The following is a 24,223-nucleotide window of genomic DNA, read 5'->3' on the forward strand; positions in this document are numbered from 1 at the left end:
TTCAGTGGCTACATCCAGGTGCCCAAAAATACCCATATGTTTCACCAATAATAAAACCCAAAAAAGTCGTTGACGAAAGACCCAATCAGCATTACCACTCTGGAAATAATTATATTCCAAAGTTGCACCACTAAAAATAAAAAGAATCTTTAGTCATGAAAAATGAATACAAAATAACAGTTTCAACGCAAATAAAAAGTAGACGTTTGAGCCTAATAGGCCTGGGTATTATTATTCAAATGGAATTTTGAGTTTTTTTTATTTTTATAGTAACCATTATGCTTCAGTTTCGTTCCCCATAAAGTTATCAGTGATGACTTGTTATAGTCTTCTGGAAATCTACCTATAGATAACTTCAGCATTTCACCTACCATATTTCATATGGATAAATTCTTATATACATTTGTAGAACTGGAAGACGAATTGTCATTCCCTTCTTCTATTAGCTATGCAAGTTAGTGATAAATAACAAACTCAGCTGCTTTCAAACTATTCAAATTTTATTGCAAACTGAAAAGAAAGAACTGATAAACAAGACAACATCACTAGAAATGTCATAGCGACTCCACTGACTAGATAAATAATAAAACCACTAAACTTCATTTTCTGCCGCTTTTGTTACATACGGTCTTTCACACTAGCAAATCAAATACAATACTCGAAAAGCATATACACGCCCACAATCCCTTTTCCTAAACCCTTGGAGCCAGTTGTGTTTCGAAATTAGGAATATTTTGGATTTTATAACAAATTTATCATCCCAGTATGGTCCAGGGCAGCACCCCATAATCAAACATTAGTACTGCAGCAAAAACGTATAAATATTCACACTAAGTGGAATAAATAAAGACTATGCAGTGTTTTACTATAGTTTATGTCACTATAAAGTTTCAGTAACATGTCTTTCTGTTGTTTTTAAATAATATAGAGTGGTAGTTCCGACACTACAGTGAAACGCCGTTAAGCCGCGGTATTTCGGGGGTCAACCTGCTTAACCGCGGCTTAAGTGGTCCGCTGCTTAAACCTTTGTGACTGAAGAGCCGAAGTCGCCAACAGCTCCGCCGAGGAGCCTCATCCGGGCCATTGCGTGATCATTATATCGGATTATCGAATTAAAAATAATACTTTAATTATTGATCACTTTGTTCACGGATTTACCGCGGATTAACTTTAATGTATGGAGAGGTGTGATTCGGTAACAATGGCGGCCTCTATAAAGCTGACATAGAGAGCGGATAAAGTAGATTAACGGTCGATTTCTATTGTAATATATTTTATTTATTTCCCAAATTAAAGCAAATCTTTTTTAAATATCCCCTTGAAGTTATAAAGCCAGGATTAAATTCGTAAGCCGCGTTTTTACACGTTCTTAAATTAGCGGTGAGCCGCGATAATCCTCGCTCACAAGACTTGCTACAGCGGCTTAAGAGATTTCGCGGTTTACTGGTCCGCGGCTTAATGGCGCTCCACTGTATATTCTTCAGTAAGGCGCCGCACAGACACACCACGATCAAGCTTCTGCAATAACTCCACTTTCTGCATTATTGATAACGTCAGATGCTTCCTGTTCCTTTTCTCACTCTCACCCATAGGGATATCTGTAGCTCTTTTTGACATTTTCACAGTGAAATTAAACACAAAGTCACAAAATAAAAACAAGAAAAAATATCAGCAAATAGCAGACACGCGTGTGACCAGTAGGAGCGCTGAGACACAACTGACCCGCCTGTCAGACTGGGCCACGCCGCCACGTCACACCTGATTGACATGGGTCAGTTGGGTCAACTGTTATACTAACGCTCCACAATCTACGAACAAAAACTTCGGTCTTCAGAGCTTTTCGAATTTCTGAACTTCGAATACGGGATTGTGGACCTGTATCACAGACAGAATACGAATTTCGTCGTCACTGACAAAAATGAATAAAAATACTAAATATTCTGGAGGAAATAAATCACTCAGATACAAACACGTTGACAATGTCATAGTTCTCATCGAGTAGACTGTCATACTTAAAGGTGGTATATCCTACTTGATGCTGGTTCTACTTCTAAAAGTACCTCCTGCTGTACCTTCCAAACTGTACATTTCGCACGAATCCCTTGAGGACTCTTAGGTATAGCACTGTGCTTAATCATCAGTCTGTTGGCCAGTTTATTTGTGGCATTTTTATCACGATGGTCTGTGAAAAAATTCACTCAACACAAATAGATGAAATAATCAAGACGAGAAGAGTATTCACAAAGTTTCTGAGAAGTCCAAATTTCTTACTTTCTGATAGTCTGAAGATTATCCCATAACTCTGTGAGAGGATTGGTCATGCGACTAAGGGAAGCCTTGGAATACAATAGTTCTCTCTACTGGTTCTCAAGCATATCCAGGACTTTCTCAGGGACAAAAGACAGGAAATGCACTGCTATTTTGACATCGGAGGTCAATGACCAGTAGCTAGATTATGCCTCTTTAGGTTCAAGAGATGGTCTTCACATACTCTATTTTCAGATTGAACACCACGAGAGAAACTTTCAAATTAAAGACGAAGTAGACAATACTCTGTCTTAAAACCTCCGCTATATAATACGTCATTTCATAGACAAGAAGCTTTATTTTTTTGGTTCTAAACAATATAGTACAAAACGTCAGAGAGAACTACTGGAAATTTGTGAGAAAAAAAAAAGAAAATGTATCACATTCTGGCCGTGACAAATGGGTTTGAGTTTTCTACGTTATAGCTCTGTAAACAAATAAGATTAAAGGCTATAAAAATTAAACCTTCTTTTAGTTGCATATGTGTTATAATAATTAATTTACGTTAAAATTTCATGCTCCTCAAGATGGAGTTAAATGAATTGGAGAAGAGAAAAGACCCGAGATCAAAAGTCGCAATTTCTCATATTAGGAGAGATTAAGGACTTTTTGAAACACTTCATTTTAAAAGTAAAAAAAACAAACAAACTTAAATAATAATAATAATTGATTTATTAACTAAATTTTGATGGGAAGTTTATTAACATGTTTTGATAATAAAGCAGTTTAATGAAATATTGAATGCAATTCTCTAAAATGTGATGACATACACACGTTAGCCTACTCGTAGTGAAAGAGTTAACATTAATTTTGTTCTGGTGAATGATGATATACTAAATATAAATATAAAAGCATAACTTTGGCTAAATTTCGGTCATGTGTATCAGATAATAAAGTGGTCATTTTAGACCTTGATCCAGGCATCAATATTATCTGAATGTACTGTAAAAACTGACAATTTTGTTTGTGCAACAGGTGAACTGAGTTGCTATAAAAAATTCAACTGGTGTATGTCAGAACGAAATCAGAAATATTATACCTTGTGTAGAGAATCAAAGTACCTACTAAAAAAGTCTAGTTTGTTGATATAATGTGTAAGGGTTGTTAAGCACTGCCTGAAACACGTTTATTTCTTTTAAGAAAGCAAATAGCATTAGTGTGTATAGTGATCTGTTCATTGAGGAACACATTCCCATTGTTGTTGTGCAATAATGAGCAATTGGCATTCAACGTTCCCATTGAAATGGTCATCAGAAGTGTAAGTGAAGTGGAGTTGACTGATGTTGGCAATAACGTTAATGTTGATTCCATCATATCAACACAGGTGATACTCCTTCAATCAAACAACCACCAGATAGGATTCACTGGAGCACTACGGATATATTCAGCAACAAGGTACAGTGAATGCAAAGGACAGAATTATACGTGCTTCAAATTCCGTAGCAGGTTCTGTGTTGATTTCCATTGGATAAACGCTATAATGCGGATTCATGTATTTATATTATTTCATACGGATGAATGTCTGTACGTACTGGAACGTACCCAATAATTCAACTTTTTGAATCTGGCCTCCAGGTACTGGCAAATCAGACTAGATGATCATAATGGAGCCAAAGATACTTTCAGAGCTCAAGATGATTTGTACAAATTCTAGGTCATGTTTTGTGGCCTGTGTAGTACCGTTGTCACTTTCAAGAGGCTGATAGAGCTTATGCTTATTGAGCAGGAAAGGGAGTGATGCCTCATCAATGTGGATGATTTCTTGACATTTTACTCCATATATGAGTCTGTTGCCAGAGATTAATCAAGGTACTGCAAAAGATGTTATTATAATTATAACCAGGGAATGTGCATTTATGCACACGCAAGCAGAATTTCTCAGTCATACAGTGGGAGAGATGACATGCATATCAACATTGCAAAGACTTAGTTGTATGATGCAAACAGAACCAAAACGTCTTTCAGCACTAAAGATAGTTTACTCTAGTTTAACTGGGTAATGAAGCTTATGCCTAAACAATAGTAAATGGAGAAGTTCTTGTTGTGTGTCTATAATGTATTAGTATTTGGCCACACATTAGATTCTGTTGCCATAGCCTTAACTATTCTGTTGCAGCTGATAATAATGGCTATATTAAAAACAAAACAAGGAATTAGTGCACTTATGCAAACACATGTAGAGTTTTTCAGTTTTATAGTGGGGAGGAACAACATCTCTTCCGACCTTGTGAAGCTCACAGTAGTCAGAGTCTGGCTTAAACTTGTTACCTAGCAAGAAACTCAGTGATTTCTTTATAATCTTATTATCGACGCTTATGGTCAGATTATCAAAATTATTATGCTAATATCAGCTTTTACTCAACCCAATGTACATTTGAGATGAAGGAACAAGGTGTGAAAGCACTCATTTGAATCCTCTATACCACGCTTTAATGAAACTTCTGTGCTGCCATGGTAAAAACAAGACCATGACAGTGTAATGGAATAGGAGTAGGTGTATATCTAGTATTTTTCATTAATTTATTTCATAAACATATAAGATCCAGGGCTCACATGACACAAGAAGTAGCATGCATCATATGTACAAACAACAACATTACGTTACAGAGTAGTCTCTCCTGTTGTTGTTTAATTAGGAATCTGTGTTTTGAACAAACTAGTCAGAAGAAAGTAAAGATACTGTTTCAGAGTATCTTAGCTTGGTTGTTGAGAAGAAATACACTGAGGGTTACTATCTGAAAGTTATGATAAGTGAGATGTGCAAGCACCTGAATAAATGCCAAAAACCATATAGAACAGTAAAAGAACATTTACTGTGGACTAATGTATTTAGCTGAGGCTTGAATGAATGGGTATTGACATAACAAAAACATAAATATTGGGTAAATTATTCTCGTACTTATTTCTTGCATGATACATATAAAAATAACTGCTAGGTTTGACAGATAAAAGGCATGTTACTGAATTATAACTCTCAACATATAGACTATCGATATAACCTTATTTGATTATCATGGTAAAAACATACAAGTCAAAGACATTTTGTAGACGACTACTTATGTGTATATAATGATTAATAAACATTGAGATATGAGTATATATGAAAACATATATATAAATATGGATGATTTATTGCATAGATGTATGAAGCTTTACCCAAAATCATTTAGGGGTGTTGCATCACACAGTGTATAAAATACTGAGGACAAACTTGTAGGCAACATATGATTAAGAGCAAGATAATTTCATCTGAATGTTAAGGCCTCAAATTATGAAGTTAACTGTGGTTGCTGGACTGCGAAGAATTAGTTGAAGACACAGCAAACTTGTTGTTTTCATTGAGTTCAGTATGAGAAAGTTTTAATTTCGATACTGAAATATTCGGGAGGTAGTGAGCTTTATATTTATAAGAATGACATCAAAGTCATCAGGCAGGATCATTTCTCTTGGATTCAGTGGAAATGTTCATGAGTAGGTGAAATTACATGAATAAATTAAAATTCACATGCAACATAAATATTGAGATACTTGATCATTCATAATTACAAAACAAAACTAGAATTTTATCTTTTGTAAGACAGATGACTATTTGAGCTAATGCTGTCTACTTTCTGGACATGAACAGTTTATTTCGTGAATAGCTTTTATAACTGTTTTATATAGTACAAGAACACTAAGCTATCCCGACTAAATCACAGAATAACACTTGTGTCGAGGGAACTACTGTTATTCCTTCTGTTACATGTGTTCATATATTCCATTATTTCTCGGTACAACTTGGCTGACACTAGGTGATCTTTCTGTGGAACCTCAGTTCACAATGAAACTGGTGGATAACTTCAAAGTATATCCATTCTATGAATGGAAGTACCAAATCGGGGGCCAGAGGAGACTAGTTTCATTTGCTGAGCAATATTTTCTAGGCAGATCCATAGATCCACCTTTTCTTTAATGTCTAGTATTTAACCATTTGACAGAATAAAGTCAATATCCACTGGTCAGAATGGTGATTTGAAATGGAAAGCTTGAAAGATTAAATGGTTCTTACTGCTCTTGTGTCAACAAGATAATCAACTTGTTGGCCTTTTATCCCCAAAAGTAAACATGAAGCGTCATTCAGCCTGTAATAGCTGGGTTGACCACTATTTTTTTGGTGTAAGCAGTTTGCAGTACTTCTCAAGTAAGGAGTCAACCCCCTCTTTAGCACAATTAGTTTTCAAAAGCATTTGCCATCTACCACTTGTTATTGATTAAGCTGAACTTGTAGATCTGATGGCTACTGAAGAGAATTTTACCATACCTTTTGTCCAATACAGTACTAGCATTGTAGTTTAGCTTGCATTTGCTCAGTCACTGGTTGAAACCGATACTTTTATCATATTTGCTGCAGTCAAAATACGTGTATCTTCTCTGTCAGTGCCTCACCAGTCCACATCTAAAACCTATGTTTTGATCCTCTCAAACCAAGAAGGTTGAGAAATTACTGTCATGTATCATATATAAGGATACAAAGATGTAAGCACCCCATGGATGAATCTAGATAACCTTGCCTATACACTAGAAACCAGTTTGATTGCCAAGGTGTGTGCGTTACTGGTTAAACATCACTCCAGATATAGCCTGATGTAATAGAAATGCCTAACTATGTCCGTCCATTTGAGGGGTAGCCACCACAGTTACTGCTTTGGGCTTTATCCTTTTGTATGACTGCACTGAAGATACCACTTCATATTGGGTTGTAATGGAAATTACTTTGGTTAGAGTGAGGATATCCCTCATACCCTGATGTTGCCTTCAGTGGGAAATTTTCAGCAAATTTAGTCTAGAGATTCCTGATCTGCACATACCATTGCAGAGTATACCTTCCTGTAAAATTGACAAAGATCACCCATGTAGTTGGTTATCTTCTGAGCCTTGAACTCAGCCAAATGGAACATCCAGTTTTTCAAAGTTTAATTAGCAAAGCACCTCATAGACAACCATTTCTTAGTTTTATTGCTGCTTCTTATATCGTTATTTTGTAGCTTCGAGGGTAATACTATTCATATTTGAGATCAGGCACTTGAGAGCCTATTTCTTGATCCACTCATTTTGGGTAGATATCTATTTTACATGTTTCAAGAAATAGTAGAGTTCCGTTTCTCCTCTTAAGCAATAGTTATAAAATCCTATCCTCATTCACAGAAACCGATGAGGCTGGATAAAGCCTCTCAATTACGTTTCCTAAAAGCTGCAAATGATAGTTATAAAATGGGACCTCAAAATATTTCAATGAGTTATCAGTCCTCAGCCTGAGGTGGTAAAGCAATGAGTTGGCCACTTCAACACATACAGATTTATTTGATCCTAGATATCATGGTCTATGGTTGATTTGACTCGATACCTCTCTTACTGGAGAAGTTCACCACAATACAGTTCACAGTCTTTATACATCAGCATCCACTGTCTTTCCTGTTGAGGAAACAGCTTTTATTAGTGGTTGTTACAGCAACATATGCAATCCTTCTTTACTGATTATTGGTGGTCTGGGTCAGAGTTCGAGCTGCATTAATATGACCATTACCATAGCCACCAAGAACCTGGGAGTCCTGTGAAGGCTTCTTCAAGTGATCTCAGATTCACTTGATGGAAATCCAGGTTAATGATTCCTAGTTGCCCTTACATCCCTTGTTCTGGGATTCATCTTCAACAACAAGGTTCAGTCTACTTCCCTGGTTGTTTAGACATTGACAGGTCTTCTTGACTCTGCAGGTGAAGGCAGTCAGTGTCAGGATCTTTATAGCACGAGCAAAAGTCCTACACCCAGGAGACTTCATCTAGACTTAACACCTCTTTCATACAACTTTAATTCACCAGTAACAAACTTTCCCTTTTGGTTGTGGTGAGTACTTCTGTTTTCAAAGTGAGTCATTATTTTAAATCAGGATCTTCTTTATTTGTGGTCCAACAAATACACCAGCTTTGATCTTTGCCTCAGACAGCTTAGGGAAGAAGTCTCGAAGATACTTAAAGGCAGCAGACTCCTTATCAAAAGCTGTGACAAGCTGTTTCATAACACCCAATTGTATGTGCAATGGTCGGAACAACACCTTCTGGAGGTCCACTAGTGGCTCACACTTGACATTGTGCCTCCCCACAGAGAACTTGGTCCATTGTGGCCAGTGCTTCCTAGTGTAGTGCGCTGCAGTGTTCCTGCTGTCCTAAAGGCAAAGATAACAGGGAAACTTGGTAAAGCCTCTTTGGAGACCCATCAGGAATGCCACCATTTTGAAGTTTCCGATAACTTCCCAGTCATATTCATCATACTTCAAGGATTCTAGCAAGGTCTTGATGCTGTTGTATTATTCTTTGAGGTGCACCAAATGAGCCAGGGGAAGGGATGGATACTTAATCCCGTTATGGAGCAGCACAGCTTTAAGGCTTCTACAACATTCTAGAAAAGTATTGAAAATTATTGTAAATTCGAGAAAATTCTCTATCAACTACTCAGCACTGAATCCACCTGGAATGTTCTGGAAAATGGGTAAATTTGAAAATTTCATTACCCAGTTTACAAAAGCAAAGTTTGAAGAAAAAAAATAGGACTTTTCCATTTACTTTAGGCATAAGTAATTGGGAAATAATACTTTCTGTCCAGGAACAAGAAAAAGTAGAAATTTTGTAACATAGTGTTATTTTTGTTAATGGAAAGAGCAAACAAAACTATATGCACTAGTATACATAAAAAGATTATCACCTATACTGGATCAGAGTTTGCACTATTTCTGTCAAATCAAGTAGGATGAAAAAGGAGTAGAACAATGAAAGTATATATGTATAGATCCAACAAGATATGTTGCATGCATTCTTTGTAATATCATAGCAATGTGACTGGTTATGTTTTCATAGCATTCGTTGGCTGTAACATAGACATCATCTGCTCAGTCAGCAAAGGACGTTGCAGTCGTTGACCCATTCTACACACAATTACTGCAACATCCCATTCTGTAGAGTAGATATTATCTGTTCTAGAGAATAACACCGCTAAGATGGCTAGAACAAACAATTTAAATATTTTCTGGACAACGCATTCATGATGAAACTGTTACAAACACACTATACGAAACTTCTACAATTAGAAACATATGGCAATATATTATAAATCACCAGTAGTAGTAAATATTTGTAAGTTATTCAGTGCAATTGTTGGATTCGTAAAAAATAAAATACAGATAAACAGATAAGCAACAATGGAGGAACATATGGTCTTTTGTCGTACATACGTTAAAATCATTATTCAACATATTGCTCTCAAAAGAGTGCTGAACCATTTCATTATTCTGTCAATGAAGTGTTGTTGTTTTCTTCATTAAACATGCTTGTGACCTCTTCCGTTGTAGTATATTATTGCTGAGTTTCATTGTAAATATAAAAATCCTAATTAATGATACACTTAGTTTAAAAAGTTAAGCCTAAAGTAGGCTTATCTAAAGGTCACTCCCAAACACGGAAAATCATCACGTGATCATACATAAATTCATTTGCGCATAAAGATGAACTACTCTATAACCAAATTTTAAAGAATAATCAAGATATGACTTAGAAAAAGAAACCTTGACAATGAGTACATATATTTTCAGACGTTCACAATTTAGTTGTTTTATATCTATCTTGCGATTATTATCACTAACGGCATATGTTGACATTATTACCTCATATTAATTTAACTTACAGCCATATTTAATAGTCTCAAACCAGTACACTACCTAAAAGCCTATCAAGCCTCATTTTCGCAGAGTATTACTTTATTGTAGTTGTATGTGAGATCAACTAACTTAACTACTAACTAGTTATTCATTATATACTTAGTTTAAAAGCTTCATACCTTTTACTTTTTACGATTAGGAACATGTATTAGAAGTTATTAAGTTTCGTGGTTTGTATATTTAGTATAAAGTTTATGATCTCTCATCTACTGCGCATTATTACAAAATGTTCACAAGCAGCATTTAGTCTCGTAAACTCGTATATCCGGGATTTGACATTTAGAGGTCTTTTGACGTCAGTTTTTAGACGTTTGAGTAAAAGGTTGGATTTTAATAGTTATATTTTAATATCTAGTATTCATTAAAAATAGTTTTAAAATGTAAGATGATCATGTTAACTCATTTTATGTTTATGTTAAATAATTATTAACTGAAATACCATAGTACTTATTTACTAAATTAGTGTAAATCAGTCTTGTGTCGAAAGAAAATGGCGCTTTTGCCGAAATAAAAATGATAACAATTCACAAGGTGGCGCTCTACATTAGAGTGTGCAAAAATTGTATTTTTTTATTTTGAATAGGGACTAACATGTATGTTTGAAGATAAATTGTATGATTAGAAACTGGAATTAAACTAATAAAATGAGCGAAACTTTACGCTTTTCATTTTCTAAATTGTCATGTCGTATCATATTTGGCCTTTAAGTTTAACAGCGTTAAATAAGTGTAACGTTTACGTTATAATTTTGAATGTAATACGCGATGACGAGAAACAGACTTTTAAGTGAAAACGTATAGAGATACAATTCAACGAATACAGTATAGGCATGAACTAAACACGAAGCTGTTAGTGTTAATAATGTTAATAGATTACTAAAAGTAATACCGCAACTATTAACATACTAGTATTAACGAAATGATGATGTTCGACAGCAGATTTTACTTGGAAGAACCGTTTAGTAAAAAGAAAAATTGGGACTTAAGCCCTGGACTAATAATTGTTCTGGTACAATGATAGTTTTAAATTAATTGACAAAATGGACAAAAATAATATTAACAATGTTTTATTTCAGTATTAATAAATATGACTTTTTTAAAAATCAAATAAAGTTGTACATATAATAAATTTTGAATATTTTCACAAAGAAGTTTTACCATGAATTTCATTGTTTGACAGTTTTTCAAATTGAAATATGTTTATAATTTATAAAGCATACTTTTATATTTTGTTGAATTAAAATTTAAGGATTGTACTTTTGTAAATGTAAAGAAAACAAAAACAAAACATAGCTGAATAACGTTGAAAAAGAAATCTTAACTAGGTGGAGTGTGAAATGTTCATTTGTTTTTTAAATTAAACTTTTTTTTCAGAAATTTATACTTGAAGCTTATGGTTATAAGCTGTATAACATTTTGTGTACATTATATTTGACTGCTGATAATACTCTAGTAAATTTTACATTTTTATCCATAACACTATTAATAGTGGTTGAATTAACTTCCCATAAAATTAATTTTGTAAAAGTAATAATAGTTACTATTTTTGCAGTAGTAAAATGCTTCAGTTATTAAGATAATGTAATTTATAAGTAAAGTATTACACAAGTCTGTTACTATTTCAAAATGTGGCTATCATTATTGTGCATTTTTCATTTTGAATAATTGTCTTCTATTTTGAATAACTTAAGCTGAATATGACGGTAAACATGTGCTTTGTTGTTATATGCTAGTTTTTATGTTGAAAGCAAAAATAAATAAAGTAATTTCAGAGTAATTCATGTCAATTATTTTTATTATGAGATTTTACAAAAACAGAAGAATGTTGACAGATACAAAATTATGCCATATAATATATTGTTGTAAACATTCTGTATAGGACTAAGACTTGTTGCTTGTGAATTTTACAAGTGGAGATTCTAGACTAATAATAACAAGGAGTAGGCTTGTTTAAATCATTGTTATAGTTAGCAGTGTGTATGATAACAAAGTACAGTTAATGACTAGTTACTTATTATTGTTAACTACCAGTTAGTTTATGTTCTGTTTGTTGACTTCTAATCTGCTGTTGTTTTTTGTTGGGGGAGGATTGCAGTATTTATGGGGGTGTACAGGTTGAGGTCACTTAGTTTTCTCTGGAAAGATCAGGGAGTAGTCTAATTGAAATATTCAGTTTTATTATGGGAATTCATAAGGTTGATGCATCAAATTTTTTTATATTGAATTTTGTGGGCAGTAGGTTAAAAGGTTGTGATTTAAATTTTAGAAATGTCTAATGCACCTCCAGTTAAAGTAGTTCTATTTTTCCAGTAGTGTTATAAATTTTTGGAACAAAACTGCCACCTGGAGTGCTAAAGATCTAAAGATTGCAACTTGACATGAATTAAGACATGACATTTAAGAGAAGGGTTATTTAATATTTTGGGGAATGAGGTTTGAATTTAATGATTAGTTTTGTGTTTGTCGGGATAGGTTAGCCAAAAGATTTCTTATTATTTTGTAATTTGTAATGTGGTATTGGTATTTTACTAGAAAGGCAGACATTCTCCCAGTTGTCTGAGCACTCATTTCTTTGGAATTGGAATCAAGTAACAACTTTGATGGTTTGAAAATGACTCTCCAGATTTTGGTGATGTTTGTGAATATGTGGTTGAGTGTTAACATCCATTACTAAGCTGGATGACTTTGTTTGTTTGTCTTTTATGTGGCTTATATGTCATTATTTTATCATTATTCCATTTCATTATATATATAACCTATGATGGTTTGGGCTATTACAGAAAGATTGGTATTAGAGAGCTTTGTATGTCTATGGTGCTCTTAAATTTTGGATTTCATTTTCTGTGTTTCTTTGATGTGTTGGTGCCAACATTCACAAGGAATGCTGTAAATGGTATTTTTAACTCTTTTTTTGGTCTTTAGGTAATTTGGTGTGCAGTAACTGCAGTTGCATGAAAATGGCAATGATTTATATGCAACAACCACAACATGAGCATAAGAATGTAGTGTATGTTTAAAGTTTACCAGACATAACACATTTTTAAAAAGTTTTATGTACTGGAGTATTGAATACATGTTGTTTTTTTCACTAGACGGATGCAACATATGAAATGCAAGTTTTATGATGAAGAACAAATGTCTGAAATTGTGTTGGAAAGGGGGATGATTTTGTGTACAATTATTGTTTTCATATGGGACACTTGTCCCTGACACTTCATTTAGTGAAATACAGAGTTAAAAACAACTCTACATTTTGTTTAATAGCTTGTCTATATTGTGGTTCAAACTATATTTGACTTGCACTTTTACAATGCTGTATATTTTATGTTATAGAAAACATAAAACTTTTATCTCTATATTTCAAAAAACGTTTTGGAAGGAAGGTACAGCCATACATAAAATAAGATTTAATGTCGGAAGATGAAGCTAAATGCAGATATAATTAGCACCTGATTCATGAAAATGCAATAGAATATAAAGTGGGGTTTGATGTAGGAAGATGTAATCATAAGTAAAGTGGGTTATGGTGTTATACACCCTCAACACTTGATTGAACCAAGTCTTTAGGGATGGGGGTTTGTACCATAAATATATTTGCTGTATATGTAGTTTCAGGCTGATGATATTGCCTCATAAGACATCATTTTGGATGTCTTTTACTTCTGGTGTTAAAATAAGCCAACAAAAGACCATTTAGTTCTCAAGGTTTTCCTGGTATACTCACTCACTCTTGAGGAAAGTAAATATTCAAACACATTTTCTTGAAGTCATTAATTCCATTCTAAATCTCCTTTAGAGTGGTGATAGCAACTCATTCTGTAAACTGACCTTCTTGTTAGATAAATAAAACTGTTAAGTACAGTCTAGCCTGTCTTATCCAAATCTTATATTTGTGCCTTTTTTATTCTATTATTTTCTTTATGCAGCAAAAAGAAATTGGGGGCCATTATTCTGTCAGCCCCAAGATAATGTTCTATACCTCAATATGATTATATCTTACCCATTTTTTTTATTTAAAAAAAATGGAATTTAGCTGTGCTTTTCCATCCTCAAAATCATCCTCTGAAACTTTTGCAATACGTTTGTATCCTTTCTTAGATAGAGTACCATAGCTGTACACTGTATTTCAAGCAAGGATTGTATAGTTTAGTAATTTGTGCTGAGATAATTGCCTCTTTTAACTTGAAGTCAGTAGGTCTACAAACATGACTAATAATCCTGTTAGCTTTACTGCTGTCCCTTCCTGCTCCCCAGTGGCAAACCGATATGTGTACTAACTTAACATTACTACAAACCCGATTTTTTTTATGCCCGTGGTGGGCAGAGCATAAATAGCCCTTCGTATAGCTTTGTGCTTAATTACAAACAACCAAGCTTTACTACTGGCGCCACTTGGATCACATTGTCTATGTCTTGAGTGTCTTATCCATCATTTTCAGAGATCCACCCTTTTTTTTTTTTCATGTTATTGAGTGAGTGCATAAGCACAAGTGTCTATCTTACTAGTTGGATCAAATCGACACCCTCCCCCTCAGTGCTTTAAATGCCTTTGTATAATTTTACACCACGGTCTCCGTGAGGTCTAGTTGTGCCATGAACGTTGTTCAAAATTAAGGTAATCCAAAACTTATTGAAACTAATGGTTATTTGCCATTTGTTTATCAAAGTTACTGTATTTAACATGTTAAAAAAAAAAGAGCATGTAACTGTTATGCACACGTTTCGGTATTGGAATGATAAGGTTATTGCGAATAAAAGTAAATACAGAGAACCTGTGTCGTGAGATGTGTTAAAATATCCCAAAACATAACAGTTGGAGAGTAAAGTTGGTGCACGAAGCTCTTGGTTATTGTTCCAAAGTTTGTTACAATGTTGATAAATTAGACGACTTTGTATTGTAATGATCCGAGTTCCAGCCTGAGATAAATATTACCCTGAAATTCGTGATGACGAGAAACTCACTTGAAGTAAAAATGTATTATCAAGACGACTAGTATGAGTATTAGCACTTTAATTAAAATTTATAAGTATTTCTTTACTTTATTTAATTTAAAGTACTAATACCCATACCAGCTATCTTCAGAATATAGATATTACCCAGATCTTTTTATATTGTGTTCTCTGATCATAACATGCTTGTCAATGTTTATGGTTAATGGAATTTTCAATAAACCAGTTAGTTTACTCAGCTAGTTTCTGCTTGATGTTGTGAGGTTGTCGTTAGGTTACACTTGCAGAGAGTGAATTTTCTCTGCATAAATTTGTTTGTTGACCAAATTTTTCTTCTCACAATTTTTTGAGAATGTAGTCGCGAAATTATACATTCACCAGTAAGAGGACTTAACAACATGGCTACCGGAAATGTGTATGCTGCAAGTGATGTTTATCGTGATCCTGATTTGTCGATAAATTTAGATACACCCAAGCGCATGCGCACTTATTGAATTTCAGAGAAACTTTTACGCATGCGTGAATTATTATTGAAACTACGATCTAGTTTTTATGTTGTTGTTGTTTTTGGAATTTCGCACAAAGCTACTCGAGGGCTATCTGTGCTAGCCGTCCCTAATTTAGCAGTGTAAGACTAGAGGGAAGGCAGCTAGTCATCACCACCCACCGCCAACTCTTGGGCTACTCTTTTACCAACGAATAGTGGGATTGACCGTCACATTATAACGCCCCCACGGCTGGGAGGGCGAGCATGTTTGGCGCGACTCGGGCGTGAACCCGCGACCCTCAGATTACGAAGCGCACGCCTTAACGCGCTAGGCCATGCCGGGCCCCTAGTTTTTATATATGCAAAAACGGCTCGTTTGGGTTGAGAAAATATTTTACATAGAAGAGCGAACAACGTTTTGGCTTCTATGTAAAATATTTTCTCAATCCAAACGAGCCGTTTTTTGCATATATATTTCTCTACAAGTGGGTTTTCTCGACATCACTGATCTAGTTTTTGATCACATTATATATTTGAGGTTATTGTCCTATTGATAGAAATTATGGTTGCCACAAAGTATTATTGTTATAGAACTTGTCAAAGTGACTTAAAATATTATGATAGACAACTTGTGAATGAACTGTTGTTTATAATACCCTTTCTAAACCCCTGCAGGAACAGAGGTATGTGAATGTTGGATTCAATTTAAGTGTGCAAAAGATAGAATTTTGGAGTTGTAAAGGTTATAACGGATAAATATACATGTTCTTTGCACGTTGATTGTGAAAATTTTTCAACTGACAACCACGTAAACACAATATCAACCTCGATCACTCCCGTCCAGGTGAGTACGAGGCTAGTGATCGCATAGAGCACAGAATTGGGGATCTTACTTGCTGTTTGAAGCGGGTAATGGTGATTTTCAATATCACGCGGAAGTTAGAAACAGTTTAATTTTTAAAGGTCGGATTATAATTTTACAATAACTAATAAATTAATATAACACTGATAATTAACTGCATAATTAACTGGGAAAGTTTCCTCAGATTTTGATGAAATTTGGTACAAATTAATATTAAGTGCCCTACAACGAACAAATAATTAACTTTTGGTGAATGTAGGTCAAAGGTCAAGATTTCACCTAAGGTCAAAAACCAAATAACTGAAAAAAGAAGAACCAGATTTTAATCAAATTTGGTCCAAAAGTTGAATCTTACAAAAGGAGCAATTGAACGACTATTGGAGAATCTGAGATCAATTTTTTAATTATTTTTTCTTTGAATTTAATCAAATTGGATACAAAGGTTGAGTATCTCTAAGGGCCAATTGATTAACTTTGGTAACTGTAGGTCAAAGATTATGGTCAAACTGATTGTCAACCATTTTTATTAGAATGATGGGAAACTGGGATTTTGAAAAATGATTTAACTAGAGAAAAAATGAGAAATAAAGATGATTTTAGCATCTAGTCCTATATTTTGGAGTGTGAGTAATTATAAATATAAAAACATCGTAGTTGAAATGGTTTTTAAAATCTATTATATGTAATGTTCTTACTATTTTAATATTTCAGCATTCGTTTGGTTTGCCAATGATGCTTCTCCTGCCATGAGGTACTCCTTGTAGCATAGCATACACAGTATGGGTTGGATCAAGTTAACACCCCCTTAGGCCTGGCATGGCCAGGTGGGTTAAGGTGTTTGACTCATAATCTGAGGGTTGCGAGTTCGAATCCCTGTTGCACCAAACATGTTTGCCATTTTAGCTGTGGGGGCATTATATTTTGATGGTCAGTCCCACTATTTGTTGGTAAAAGAGTAGCCCAAGAGTTGGCAATGGGTGGTGATGACTAGCTGCCTTCCCTCTAGTCTTACACTGCTAATTAGGGATGGCTAGTGCAGATAGCCCTCATGTAGCTTTGCACAAAATTCAAAACCAAAAAAAACAAACAACCCCTTCTCCCTCAATGGCTATAGGGCCCATATGTGGTTTTGCTGCACAGGTCTGAAAAGATTCAGTTGTGCCATGAACTTGCAATTCAGATACCATCTAAAACTGATGGTCATTTGCCAGTTATCTATCCAACTTGTTCTAATAATTATGTTAAAAAGAACATTTAATTGCTACATACATGTCTTTGTGTTGGAAAGTTCAGGTTATTTAGAATAATAGTTAAGTATTGTGAAACCTTGTTGTGATATCTGTTAGAACTATCACCTTATGATATAACTATTGCAGATAAGAGTTGGTGCTCAAAGGTATTCTAGAATACATGTAAACTCAAAATGGCTTAATATCTCCTGCTTGTATGGGGCAAACTGTTTATACACTTCTTGTCCTGAGATTCTATGGCTAGATAGCATCCAAAGAAAACATTTTTTTCCAAGAAATTTGGAGATTTGCATCACTTTTTTGGGTTTATAATTTTAGTGAATGTGACTTGTAGGCCCAGAGTAAAACTGCAGTCCATAGCAAGAAAATACAGCAAATCAAAAATTGCATTAGGCCTATATGTCACAGAATTGCTTTTGAATTTTACCTTTGGTGAAAGAGGAAGGAGATCTTTAGCCCATATATCCAATCATTAAACAGCTGCTCCACTGTATAATGTCAAATAGTGAATTTGGCATTATTGGCATTCATAAATTAATTTAGGTTACTACATGGTCAGGTAAAATGAACTCAAAAGTCCTTAAGGATTATATACACCTCACATCATTATAAGGATTATATACACTTCACATCATTATAAGAGGCTTAATGGTACATCTTTGGTTTATTTACCCAAGTTGTGATGATGAACATTGAATAGGCAAAACTCCAGTTAACAGCAGAAGGTCAGAGAATCAAAGCATGCATTAGGCTTCTATGTCACAGATTCACTTTTCAGTTTCACCTCTGGTAAATAACAAAATAAATCATTAATGTATATAAACACACACACATATCATTAAAGAGTTGGTTAATTGATCCATGTACAAACAATTGTTCTATCTTATATCTAATCCATATATCATAGTAGCTTATGTTGTTGGTAACAACATTTTACAATACTTCCCCCCTAGTGAGTTTGGTTGATGATGATTCTTGCTGCTGAAAAAGTTCCTTATTTTGTTATGAAAAAGTATTAGCCAGCTTTTTGATGCTTATCTCTCTCCATGCAATTTGGAAATTGATGGACAGTAATTGTTGCAACAACATGTTGAGGTTTATCTAACTTGTGTTTGTTTCTCCCCAACTGCATATCTCCAAATTTGATAGAGGCTGTAAATAGGTGAGTTGTTTACTATTTCTCTTTTGCAGCTGACACAACCACCTTATCATGGACTACCCAACAGTCATTTGTGTCATATCAAACTATCTCTATCTTCTTCTCATGTAGCATACATATATCCACCACCAGCCATTTTTTGACTCACCCTGATCTTGTAACAGTGTGAGTATTCATTTATTTATTCCTTTCTTACCATTATTCTAATTTTGGAACCCATTAGATGACTAGTGCTGCCTCACAGAGTATATTTATCCAGGACTCTGCACTGGCCAAAGACAACTGAAAGCACTCAGACCATCCAACTCTGGCCTATTCTGTGCCCACTGTGAGATGGAATGTTCTGCAAGATCACTGGAGTTGTACTAGTGGTAATACTATCATATGCTTTGTAGTATGATCCAGATTGCATCTGTTCTGTGGTCTCTCATGGATAAAGCCAGCACCAGAGTCATAAATTTGGTTGTTTTTTTAGCTAGCACTTGTTGACTTTTAAAAATAATGTATTGTTTTTTTTTCTGGCAGGTGCCTGATGTGGATTCTGACACATTTTTCTCTTATGCAAACCCCCCTCACCCCACCCTAGTGTGTGTAGCATGGGAGATCTTTACCAATTACCAGCTCCCAACTGCTTAGGTGGTGGAGCATAAAGATTCCTTACCAGTTGGAACCTAAATGCTGTGAACTAGAACAACAGTTTCTCTGTGGTGAGAAGTAGGCTAGGGATGTTTCCAGAGTATAATATAGATCACCCAATTACATATAGATACATCACAATCTCCAAATTCCCCTTAGTGGCCCAGCTGTATATCTGCAGACTTGTACCACAAGAAACCAGCATTTGATACCTATGGTGAGCAGAGCACAGGTAGCCAGTTGTATAGCTTCGTGCTTAACTTTCAAACAAACGAGCCATCAACAAATAAAATTTGGATATTTTTTAATATCTCCCACTCATATATCTGTCTTTATCATACTCCTGCAATACCCTAAACCTTGTATATCTGATGACAGAGTAGATGATGATATTTCATATCCATTTGGGGTGTATCACTCGCATGTTTTCCTCCCACAGCAGGCAAGAGGCCCATATGTCTGATGGTTGAGTTGTGGTTACATAAATATCCTTGCTATTTGTGTCAATAAACATATGTATACATTCTGCCCTTCTCCCGTATCTGGTAAAGGATCCAAAGTGTCTGATAGTAGAGGAGCTGTGCACTGATATTTATCACAAGTGCTCTTCTCCAACAGCTGGGTTTGACCTATAAAGACTGATGGTTGAGAAGAGGTACACCAGCAGTACAGTCTGGATTAGCACAAACACAGACTCTCATGTACCTACTACACCCATCACTGTAACACTCCCCAGGCCTTTTGCCTCTCCTAATCCTGCTCTTGGTAAGATGAGATGCAGTCTCCCTCAGCTATGCTCAAATTGAGCCCCTGCCACGAGGTATCACACCCCATTGGCTTCCTTCAGACACTAGCTGAAGGTAGCTTATTTAGGTAACTTTTCACCAGTGTGAGATTCTAGTTTTTTGTGCATGTAGTGAGCAGTTGTATTGGAAGTTAACATTTTCCTTAATTAGAAATGTATTTCCAATAGATGCTCACTTCCATCCACATTCCCTTCCATCTTTTCCACCTTCCTAGTGCACCTTTATTTCTGGCCTCATCAAAGAATGGAATATTTTGCATGTGAATGTAGTTGGTGCATCTGTGCAAGGATGTGTGTGGCACTTTTGTTAGTAGAGGGTGTTACTGCATAATATATCATCATGCAATAAAACAATTTTATGTAAATTGTAGATAAAAGTTTCTGTAAGACTAGTGGCTTGTAAGTGTCTTGGGCAGATTAGTGCAATTGAAGAGGAAAATAGCTTTCTGTATATGAAGGTTAGTATCTATTGGGAATACACATTCAATTTAGGAAAATGTTAACTTCAGAAATTATTTCATATTTTTTCATTTTTCATTTCACTGTACATTGCTGATTTCATTACAGTTAACCCTTTCATGATGAGTTGCTGTTTAAAGGCAATGTCATCACATTTGTTGACTTGCATTCAAAGTTTTATTGAATTACTGTTTTATGAATTTATATCAGTAAGTTTGGAATCAAATTGCAGATTATAGTTCAGACTTTAATATTATATATGAGGTATTTCTTAATTTAAAATTAAGTATTAAAAGAACACACCTAAATATAGATTTTAGTGAGTGGCAAGGTATATTGAATGCAGCACTGGTTCACTGTAAATGTTTGTGATGCCAAAATACTAAGTCTATAGCTTTATACAAATTAGAAACTAAAATTACCAATACTGACAAGCTAGAACATAAACTAAGAACCTTGTATCTTTTTATTTTGCTGAGATATGGCTTATGCACTGAATCAAGTACAGCAGACCCCATTCATCCCTTTCAATTTTCTGAAATGGTTCCTTATAAACACTTTCTTCAATATATGATGTGAATAACCAGTTGATAGCTTAGTGGTTTTCCCATTCATTTTAGTTTGTGAAAAGACTACCATGGTTTTTCAAACCAAGATTTCAAGGAGGTAGGTTATGTCTAGTCTGTATGAAGTTTCACATTTTTTTAGACCTAAATACAGCTTAGTACTAAGCTTAGTAAATTATAGTAGAATTCTATGATATCTGTTTAGTTATTTAGAATTTTTTGGTTATTCAACTGTGTATATAAATTCTGAAAAAAATGTTTTGTTTGATATTCTCCACATATGAAATTTTAAAAGCCTTGGCAACCTATGTTCAGCAACAACCAAGTTCAGAGTTTGTAATTAGAAGAGATAATTGTTTATTTCTTTATTTATTGTTCTATAGCTTAAAAAAAATAAGTTTCATAACTTATTTCTAAATAGTAATAATCCACATACATATATAATTATAATATTTGAAATGTGACTATATATTAGAAAATACTAGTCTGCTAAAACACAGCCAAGGCTGGGTCACTTTGTAAAGACTAAAGGTCAGTTTGATATTATTGGATATGGTAATATGAGTGCTCATGCACAGCATCAGTGATCAGTGCAAGTTTTGTAATGTTGGCTAGGCACAACTGGAAGGTCAGTATAGGAAAAAATATATAATGTTACGAGACTTAGCTCCTTAGGCTAAACATTTGTATGTGCGTGTTATACTATGTAGTCATTCTAGTACAACAAAAAACATAATTTATATATATTTCCTGAATTTTGTTTTTTTGTGATGTTCACGAGGTCTGTCAATTGACAGACCCCACGTACTTAGGGTATAGAAAATAAAATATAAAGTCTTACTGAAAGCAAACATTTGAAATGTATTTAGCAAGTTTTAGAGATTACATAAATAACTTGAGATTTTTGGGATAAAGAATAGTTTTTTAATCATAACCTTAAATCACCTTACTCTCGGACTTTTAATGAAACAGTCTCGATATTTTAACAAACAAATCTTTAGTAAACATATCTCATTATAAAATCTGATTTTTTATGCACAAAAACTTGTAACATTTACTAAAACTCTGAAGGTACACATACTGTATCAAAGTAATAGTGTAAATATCTAAAGTGTGCAGATGTTAGTGTAGAGAAAGTAACTAATGAAATATAAAAGTTTATGGAAAATATGACTAAATGTTTGTTTAGGGATACTAAAGATTATGCAAATAAAATGTGAAACTGCAAGATGAAAAAAATTTTTTTTAATATGAAAATCACCTGGCACTCAAACCAATCAGAGTCAGATAAGAAACAGCAATATGATACAAGTATTGTATCATGAAGGTGTGATACAGTTGTATGAGTACATCATTCAGTATGATACAATTTATTTATCTTCACAAAATTTGGCAAGCATTCAGTGAACATTATGTCTTTTGTACAGATATAATTATAATTTCTAATAATATTATCAGCAAAAAATTAATGATTTGATAAAGGAAGATGAGTATTGAGTGCTACATGTTTTATTTCTTTTATCAGAAACATTACATGTAAAGCAACATACATTAACATTAAAAAAATAGATAGATATTAATTATTTTATTTTACTTCTCTTAACAGCTGCCACTTAGTTTATCAAACCTGAGAATTTGGAAAAACATTGTAAAGTGTGTAGTGATTGAATAAGACAGTGTTAGTAAATTGCAGTCTAGACTGTCAAACCTTATAACTTCTCTATATAGATACTTAGTGTATTGTAACATCAGTATATAGAAACATATTCTATTGACTCTTGTGATGCACCTCTAGTAAACTTACAGATCTTTAATAAAATTTTTTGTTTCGTGTAGAACATAGCTTTATTAAAAGTATTATATTTCATGAGAATCCACATAATAACTTTGGATATATTGTAAACATTACTATGTGTAGATTTATTGAATTGGGTTACCACAAAGAACAACACTATTAACCTGTGGTTAATATATTTAGAGGTGGAAGATCCATTTAATGCTTGGCACATGTGCATGCAAAAATATTTTGCCATTGTCACAAGGTTATAGCTATCTGTTTTATGTAGAATTGTTTATTTAAGATATATTTTCAGGTAACTTGTTCACACTTGAGAAGTTTGTTTTTATTGTAAAAAGAATCTCATTGCCAGTATGAGCATGTACAAATTTAATAACTGTTACACAAAGGGATAATTGGATACAATGTGTAGATTAAAAAATAAAGTCTACAGAATAGCTAAGATCAAAACTGAAAAGAATGAAAACATATTGTTTTGGACATAAAGTAATGTTAGTGATGCCAAAAATTTGAACTTAACATTAATGGTAATGTCATTAAGATGGAGGATGGTAATTGTAATTTGAGAAACACACGACAGTTTACTTACTCATTAGTTGTTAATTACTACATTCTGAAAAGAAAAAGACTTACAGAGAAAATAAAAGCTTTTCAAAATAGCCATGGCCCAGCATGGCCAGGTGGTTAAGGCACTCAACTCATAATCTGAGGGTCTCAGGTTTGAATCCCTGTCACACCAAACATGTTTGCCATTTCAGTCGTGGGGGCATTGTAATGTGACACTCAATCCCACTGTTCGTTGGTAAAAGAGTAGCCCTAATGTCTATATAAATAGTATTTGCTTGAGAGAAGATTTTAACAGAGGATAGTATGCTTGAAAGGTGTTATACGTGGACTTTATCTGCCAAGAAAAGTTTTTGAATGACATTTTGAAGTGTTAGTGCAGACCTTTGTCAAATGAAAACTTTTATGTAGTTATGAAAGTACAATAAAACACTACATCTAAACTCTCTCATATGTTTACATTTTGTGAATAATTTACAGTTTTTCATAATGAAAACAATAAACATATGGTACATGATATTTATATGTTATATCATGTGTGAAAATAAAAAGAATGTTTGATGTCCAAATGCTTATGCAGCATTAATCATTGAATTTTGGTGTCACCACTGTCTGTTGCAGAAATTTATCAGCTTA

At 34.1% G+C, this 24,223-nt stretch overlaps 1 protein-coding gene and 1 long non-coding RNA gene across 4 annotated transcripts in view; one reads left to right on the forward strand and one right to left on the reverse strand.

The window, feature by feature from the left end:
- LOC143239974 (uncharacterized) overlaps positions 1-10,299 on the reverse strand; it is a 35,152-nt gene extending 24,853 nt beyond the window's left edge. For all 3 annotated transcript variants that reach the window (XR_013021483.1, XR_013021484.1, XR_013021482.1), the window contains exon 1: positions 10,172-10,299. This is a non-coding gene — a long non-coding RNA (uncharacterized LOC143239974). The remainder of the gene's footprint in view (positions 1-10,171) is intronic.
- Positions 10,244-24,223, forward strand: part of LOC143239971 (uncharacterized) — a 32,714-nt gene continuing 18,734 nt past the window's right edge. Inside the window, exon 1 of the mRNA XM_076481685.1 lies at positions 10,244-10,374. The gene's annotated coding sequence lies outside the window, so the exon portion shown is untranslated. The remainder of the gene's footprint in view (positions 10,375-24,223) is intronic.

Source organism: Tachypleus tridentatus, chromosome 13, assembly GCF_004210375.1.
Source record: "Tachypleus tridentatus isolate NWPU-2018 chromosome 13, ASM421037v1, whole genome shotgun sequence".
In the NCBI taxonomy this organism is placed as follows: Eukaryota; Metazoa; Arthropoda; class Merostomata; order Xiphosura; family Limulidae; genus Tachypleus; species Tachypleus tridentatus.